We start from the raw sequence: 8,754 nt of genomic DNA, 5'->3' as shown, positions 1-8,754 counted from the left end.
GAAGAATAGTAGTGGTGACAAGGAGGAGGCTCGACGGTGACAATAGTGGTTCAAGGCACAAAGTGTTGGAAGAGAGGATAAAATTTAGAACAAATGGTGGTTGATGGCTAAATCAAAAGGAGAAAAAAATGAAGAGAATGGGAGGAGCTATGGAAAAAATGGTTCAATAGGTGAAAATATTGTCTAGGTACAATGAATCATTTCATATGGCAAACATGTGGAGGAGATAATGGAGAAAAAAAAGGGATCATGTTGGAGTAAATAAGGTAAGCTGACTTGAAAATAAGGAAAAAAAATCTTCCTTAAGCAAGGAAAAGACTGTTGGACGGAAAAGGGTTGCTAGCATGCTAAGATTGACCAAAAAAATTAAATAAAAACTTGTGAGTGAGGAGACTTAAAACTAGGACCTTTAGGAACCTTTTAAAGCTTTTAACCACTTGACTACTCACTAGCTTGTGTTCAATTTAACTGAAATTATAAAAAAAAAAGAATGTTAAAATTCTACCTTCCTTAAAATAAATTTCGTCCTCAAAATTTACTTGGTTGGAAGAGGTGGGGGTATTGATGTCGCATCGCATCCTCAAGTTCCTAAGTGGCTTCACTAGAACCATAATTTGGCCACAATACTTTTACTAACAGAATTGGTTCCTCCTTAACACTTTGATCTCACGATCTAAAATCTGAATTGGTTCCTCGTCGAAGGACAAGTCTGGTTAACAAAATCTGAATTGTTTCTCACGGACGATTTATATATTTGACCCAAGCACTAATTTCTTTGAGTTTGTTTTAGTTTACTTTTAGTAAAGGAGTTTAGGATCCAAAAAGGTGCTGCCATTGGGCTTAAAGACATTTTTCAATGGTAACTTCAAGCACTTTCTCTTTTCAATTTATGCATTACTTGGGATGAGTAATGAATTAAGTTTAGGGGTGTCGAAACACAAAAATATATAGACTTTTTCAGCACCTTTTAAGCTCTAATTCATGCAGTTTCATAGTAAATTTTGTTGAAATTCATACTTTAAGTATAAAATAATTAATTTGCACTTAAATTATTAACATATTGAATTTTAATTATTTTTATAATAAATTTTCACAAATTTGGTTTATTTTCGACAGTTTTGCACAAAAGGTGAAGATTGACTCAGCACACACCTTAAAAGGCTTGAACCGTTGGGAAAATTTTGCATCGAGTGAACCAAGGGCAAGATTAAATATTTTTTCCAGCCAAGGTTGATCAAAATGATGATAATTTTATAAACTTTATATTGAATTTTTTTCCAAGTTAAATTGGGTTAAAAATTAATATAAAGCCTGAAGGAGAAAGTGGCCCAGTGTGCTAAGCATTGAAGAGTGATCCAATAAAAAAATTTGCAGCCCAAAACTGACCCAATAAGCTAACCCAATCAGCTTATTTATCTGATTAAATTAATTGCAAAACAACCCTCAAGTTTTCTTAAAATCCTATTCAAACCCCTCCACTTTTTGTGCTTTTGAAGATTTGCCCCAAGCTAAATTTAGCAAAGTTTGAAACATTCAAAATTTGCTCCATGTGTGGCCGGCCAAGGGAAGTCTTTGGCTGCTAATTATTTGCTATTTTTAGCAGCCATTCTCACCTATAAATACCCCCTTCACCTATTCATTCAACGCACCTCTCCCCTCCCCACATCTCTCTCTCTCTTTCACTCACTTTCTCTCCTTTGTTTTCCCTTTTTGTTGTCCATTTCCCTTGTCGATTTCCCTCTTGAAAAAGAGTCATCTTCCACCTTGTAATAGCATCATTAAATTTTTCATGGAGGTCTCGGTTCAATAGAATGAGCAGATAAGAAGAGGAGCGCACTAGTCTGGCTTCAGAGAAATACTGGATTTGTTTCCTAGTTTCATTCTCTTTAATTTTCTTATTTATGTTGTGATCATGAATATGAATAATTTTGTTTTTGTTTTTGTTTTTCTAATTAAATGACTTAAATTAATTCGTGTTAGATTGATTGCATTTTGTCCACTTGAATATTTAAAATCATGTTTGTGTTGTTATAGGCCTTGGTAAGTTGTTCAATTAAATAAAATCATGCTTATACTATACTTGCATTATAAAATGTAAGGTAACGAATGAATTAATTATTAAACATATTGAAATCATAATTAATTGACACATTATTTAGTTGGTGCATGTTTAATCTTCTAAGGTAGCTCAAGGTTAAATTAGCGATGGTATTAAATGGTACATTAGTCTTGCATAACTTGCAAGATTATTGTGATTAAACTATTTCAATATAAAAATATATTGTTACCTCACATAATCTTTTATGTGCTTATAAATATTGATTAATTTTTTGAATTGGTATTGAAAAACTGTTCAAGAGATTAGTTAATTTAGTAAGTACGTATAAGCAGTAGTTAACAAATTACCAAGTTGCCGTGAAAATATTCGTAACAACATGAACATGAGTTTTGTAATTCTAAGTTAAGGAATGTAATTGATCTAACACAATTATATCATCTTGATTAAAACCATCTTTTTAAATCGTGCATTGAAATTTTTATTTTTATTTTATTTTATTTTACTTAGTTAAATTCTAGTATTTAATCACTTCTTAAAAATCAAAATATTTTTAATCATCAAAGTGTTTGATTTACATTTCATAAATATTTTTCTTTCACAGTCTCTTTGGGTAAGATAACTTGACATTTACTTGTCACTTTATTACATCATAACAATTATCTACACTTACATTTTCGTCGTTTCAGCAGTCCAGGTGCGAATTCTGGACATATTTTAAGCAACCCTGGGCTTTATAAAAAAGACCATTATGCAGCCAAAATAGGTTTCAAAAATTTTAATACCCTGAATTAGATTGCTAATTACCATAAAGAAGTCGAATCTGCTATTAACAATTTAGAAAATTTTTCCAATATTGATACTTTCATGAAAGTGGGTAAGATTTCAAACCACCTTGTTGTGCTCAGTTGGTCATGACGTCACACATCAATCCTACTTTTAAGGGTCTAATCAAGATTGAGGTAGCTATTAAAGATGGTTTTTCTGGACCCTGTTAAACACTTGCCATTACTTTTATTGATAATTCGGTTTCGAAAAATAATAATTGGGCAGAGGGTAGTGCTCTTGGAGAATCGATAGAAGGATACCCGGGATTTAAAGGACGGGGCTCGGGATCCAAAGGGATTTCTTTTCAGAGCGGAAGAAGCCTCAACAAAACTATTACGGGTCATGGTGGTCGTTTCAAAGTTGCTGGAAATTATCGAATTCCTCTAGCTAATGCGATGAACTCCATGGTCGAGCTGATTAGTGCCAAGTTGGGATGGGTTTAATGCTGGCGTAGTGTGTACTATTGGGGATATCCAGAAGGAACCAAAAACCCCCCAAGTGGTAGAGGTATGGTTTTTAATCTCTTTTCTTATTATTTTATGAATTTAACAATTTTTTCATAGAATTGTCAAGGATGCGCGAATAATAAATTCTCACGTATTTTTCATGAGTATAAATGTTTGAATAAACCGGATATTGTTGGTTTATTAGAAACTAGAGTTAGTGGAAGTAAAGCAGACTCGATCATTGCAAAGCTGGGTTTTTAGTTTTCTCACCGTGTGGAAGCTATCAGCTTTTTTGGAGGCATTTGGATTGGTTGAAAGGACTCGGTAAAAGTTGAGATCGTTCATAACCATCCTTAATTTGTCTTAAGTTGAGCATATACTACCGATGCGTCGAGGCCTATTTTCATCACATTTGTTTCTGGGAGTCTGAATAGACAAAGGAGAAGAATTCTTTGAGTTGATCTAAAGACGACTATAAACTGGTGATGGAAGTTATTGCTAACCGGTTCAAAGTTGTTTTGCCAAGGATAATCTCGCAGGAGCAGGCTGGTTTTGTCACAGGTAGGAATATCACGGATAATGTTCTTATTGCTCAAGAGGTAATTCATCCCATGAAGAAGCAGAAGAACAAAAACTGGAAGGTCATAAAAATTAAATTGGAAAAGGCATATAACAGGGTTCGTTCGAAATTCATTGACGCTTCTCTCCATGCTGCAGGTATACCTAATATTATTCATCATGTTATTATGTCTGCTATCACGTCTTCTTCTATACAGGTTCTGTGGAATGGAGTTCCAACTCAGAAATTTAGGCCTGCAAGGGGAATATGACAGGGATGTCCACTCTTTTCGTGCCTTTTTGTTATGTGTATGGAGTGGCTAAGTCATAGTATTCATTCTGCCATTACTACAGGGAAGTGGAAGCCTATATAATTATCTCGACAAGAACGAGGTTTGTCTCATCTAGTTTTTTACAGATGATCTCATTATTTTTGGCCAAGCTAAAATGCAACAGGAACAAATCATTAAGGACACTTCAGATAAGTTTTGTGGTTACTCTGGTCATCAAATCAATAATCGGAAAACACATATGTTTTTTTCTAAAGGAGTTAGTGAGAACTTGAGAGATCAGATTAGCAGTTTCCTTAGATTTTATAATGTTCAGAATCTTAGATCATATTTGCGAGTTCCCCTCTTTCATAACAAGTTCAACAATAGTACCTTGAGTTTTGTGGTAGAGAAGGTTCTGAGTAAGCTTTACAGTTGGGATGCTAGGCAATTATTCATGGTAGGAAGGTCTACCTTTGCGCAGTCTATTTTATTATCTATTCCGAGTTATTTCATGCAGTCGATGATGATATCTAAAGGCATATACGTTGAAATTGAGAGGTTAGTTAGACAGTTTATTTGGGGTTCCTCAAGTGGGAAGAAGAAGCTGGCAATGGCCAATTGGAACTTTATATTCCAACCATGGTCTAATAGGAGTTTTGGCGTTGGACATTTGAGGGATCACAACACTTCGTTTATGGTGAAACTTGGATTCCATTTGATAACGAACTCTAACGCTTTGTGGGTTCGCATCCTTAGATCAAAATATAGGATTCAAGATGGCATCTCTGAGGATAGTTCGCGAAGCAGGTGTTCCTACCTTTGATGGGTACTCTCAAAAGTCTGGCCATTAATCCGCTATCAATAATGTTTCTTTTTATTATGTTTTAAATTTTATTACTATAACATATATTTTTATAACTTATATTTATTAAGTTAACATAATATATAATATATATACACATATCATAAATGTTCATGACCGTCCACTTTAATTGAAACAAAGGTATAAATGCTTCTTTAGTCCCTTTAATTTATTTCAATTTATAATTCAAATTTTAACCCTTACTCGATTTACTCCTTGTACCTTAATAACTCCTAATTTCACGAAATCTACTATTCCAAAAACTAATTAGCTACTAAGCTAGCCTCATAAATATTTTTATTAAATATTTACGAGTTCGGTTTATGAAAATGGAGTCCCAGAAATATGTTTTCTGACACCCCTGACTATCAGGTCGTTACATATCAAATGTTGGTTAGACCCTTATATACCTAATGTTGGCCCGTTAGTCGATAAAATCTCGCTCCATGGAAACCTTGAGATGGATTGTCTTTTTAAAGATATGGTTACTAAAGATGGTAGTTGGAATTTTGATATTTCCCAACTCTAACTATCCGATGACATTATTGACAGGATTGTAGGGATCCCCTCACCGACTTTCTTTGCAGGGGTCGATAAATTCGTTTGGAAAAATTCATCCACAGGCTTATTTACCCTTAAAAGTGCCTATTGGAAACTCTATGAGTCGACATGGAATCCAAAGGATGGGGTTTGGTAGACTCCTTAAAAATTCAAAGGACCACTAAGGGTGAGATTTTTTATATGGATGGTTCTTAAAGATCGTCTCTTCACCAATGTGGAGCATGTTAGAAGAGGATTAGTAGATAATAGTGCATGTGGGATTTGTAGCCACAACTTTGAATATGCATTACATGCTATTAGAGATTGTAACGCTGCTAAAGTTATTTTGGCTCAGGTAGATCCAGTGAATAAGCAGGGACAATTTTTTTCTGGAACTTTGAAGGAATGGTTTCTTGTAAATTTACACAACCATTTGAGGATTTCAATGGGTGAGGTGGATTGGCCATTTTTTTTGGCTTAATTGCCTAGTGCTTGTGGAAAAATCATAACCTTCAAGTGTTTCAAGGCGTTCCTTGAAGCATTGATGAAGTAATCCAAGGCTCTTTGTGTTGGGCAAAACAGTTTGCCTCTATTCAAAAACTAAAAACAAGTAAAGGGATTATAAAATTTTCTTCTTCAGTGTTGACAGGTAATTGGATCCAGATGTACACTGATGGAGCTGTTAAAGCAGAATCTAGCCTCGCAATCGCAGGAGGAGTCATGTGTAATCGAAGCGGGAAATGGATCTTAGGCTTCAACCGATATTTGGGAATATGCTTAGTCTTGGAAGCTAGATTATGGGCCATCTTCGATGGCTTGGCTCCTATCTTAAATTTGGGACATGACAAAGTGTTGATTAACACGGACAATATGGAGGCAGCTCGGGCTATTTAGGATAATTCTTCAAGGGAATCAAATTCTACTTTGATTAAGCAAATTCAACAGTTGTTGACAAAAGCAAACCAATGGCAAATCCAACATATTTCGAGAAATGAAAACAAAGTTGTAGACTATCTTGCTAAAATGGCTTGTAATAATGATAATAATATGAAATTGTTTGAACAACCTTCTAGTCATGTGTTAGTCTAGGTTAAGCTTCCTTAGTTATGTTTATTTTCACCAAAAAAAGAAGAAGCAATAATGCATGTACCTACTATATGTTTTTTAATTTGACTGATTTTATTTCCACTTTATTTATTTAACATAGTTACCACTTTCTTTATCTAATGGAAATTCACTATATGAATTCTATTGCAGGTTTATAATAATTATCTCTCTATAATAACATGTTATAAATTTATAGATAAAATCTTGGTAGATAAATAAGACTATAATAGAGAAAGTTGACTATATAGATGAGATTATAACATGAAAATGAAAGATGTGAAAAATTAAAATGTTGTTACAAATAAGTGTGGATGTTCATATTCTAACCCCCCCTCATTTATAGGGTAAAACCTCTCATTCATTATGCAAGTTGTTTAATGTGTTAATGAAGAACTTAAATAAGCTTCATTTATTGTATTTCATTGAATGTTAATTTACTTATAAATAGAACTCTTTTGTAAATGAAAAGGAGATACGAGAAAATTCTCTGTGTACTTTAATTGTTCTTTTATTTGATTATTTTATAACATGTTATTAGCACAAGCTTCTACAAGTTCATACTAAAGTTCACGTCATTTTGACTTTATATAATTTTCCCTTATAACTCCCATTAAACTATATACAGTATACAGATTTTCATAATTCTTTTATTTTATTTTCTAGATGAAATATTTACTTTGGGTAATATTTGCACATTTATTTTTACAACTCAAATGTTATAATGATAATTATATATACATGTTTTTTTACTAAAAGAAATTTCAATTAATGTACTTTGTGTTAAGTTATTATAATGACTATTCCTCTCTATGCCAATATTTGACATACATATTATTATTTAGCAAATTTGGTATATATAATTAAATTATTTTATGATTAAGAATGCTTATTATTTTACTAATATTTTTCTATTTTGATTCAAGTGATAATAATGTCAAATCTTGCCAAACTTGAATTTGCGGCCATAGACATCTCAGGCAAGAATTATTTGTCATGGGTGTTAGATGCTGAAATTCACCCAAATGCTAAAGGTCTAGGAAATACTATATTAGCAGATAAAGAAGCATCTAATCAAGACAAGGAAAAAGTAATGATTTTCATCTGTCATTATCTACATAAAGGATTAAAAGTGAAATATCTCATTGTGAAAGGCCATCTTGAATTGTGGAAAAAATTGAAAGAACGATTTGACCATCAGAAAATGGTGATACTCCCTAAAGCTCGTTATGATTGGATGCACTTACGATTGCAAAATTTTAAGACTATAAGTGAATACAATTCAAAACTTTTCAAAATTAGTTCTCAACTAAAATTATGTGGAGAAAACATAACTGATGAGGACTTGTTAGAGAAAACATTTTCAACCTTTCATGCTACTAATGTGCTCCTGTAGCAGCAATACAGTGAAAAAGGTTTTAAAAGGTATTCTGAATTGATTTCATGCCTTTTGGTGGCTGAACAAAATAATGAGCTATTGATGAAAAATCATGGAATTCGTCCCACTGGTTCTGCACTATTCCCTGAAGTGAATGTAGCAATACATAATAATTATGAAAATAGAAAATATAGAGGTCGTGGCCATGGTCGTGGACGTAGTGGGGGACGTGGTCAAGGATGTACTAGTAATAGTTTTCATGGTGGTCATAATAATGATACTTCTAACCACCAGAAAAGGAATAAAATTGAAAGATAAGAAAGAAGTGGTCAAAATAATCATTCAAAGATTGTTGATAATATATGCTACTGATGTGGTATGAAGGGGCATTGGTCTCGTACCTGTCGTACGTCTAAGCATTTAGTGAAACTTTATCAAGCATCCATTAAAATGAAAGGAAAGCATATAGAGACCAATTTTATACCCCAAAATGATGAAATGGAGGCAAAATATGAAGATATTCACTATAATACTAAAATTGACCATGCTTACGAGGGTGATAAATTTAAATGACCTTAATAATATAACTCACCTAGATGTGACAGATTTCTTTGAGAATTATTAGAAAAATTGATTTTATTTTGACATTTTTATGTTGTTTTAAGTATGCTTTATTTTCTTGCATAAAGAATAATTTATATATTTAATAA

The 8,754-nt window shown here is 32.9% G+C and overlaps 1 long non-coding RNA gene across 1 annotated transcript; it reads left to right on the top strand.

Annotated features, from left to right (window-relative positions):
* Window positions 1-2,676: 2,676 nt before the first annotated feature.
* On the top strand, window positions 2,677-6,750 carry LOC107913219 (uncharacterized). Its single transcript, XR_005917506.1, has 2 exons — window positions 2,677-5,749; window positions 5,918-6,750. It is a non-coding gene; the product is annotated as an uncharacterized lncRNA (long non-coding RNA).
* The last annotated feature ends 2,004 nt before the right edge of the window (window positions 6,751-8,754 follow it).

The sequence above is a fragment of the Gossypium hirsutum genome, chromosome D08 (assembly GCF_007990345.1).
Source record: "Gossypium hirsutum isolate 1008001.06 chromosome D08, Gossypium_hirsutum_v2.1, whole genome shotgun sequence".
NCBI lineage: Eukaryota > Viridiplantae > Streptophyta > Magnoliopsida > Malvales > Malvaceae > Gossypium > Gossypium hirsutum.
This window is presented reverse-complemented; position numbering and strand designations above follow the sequence as displayed.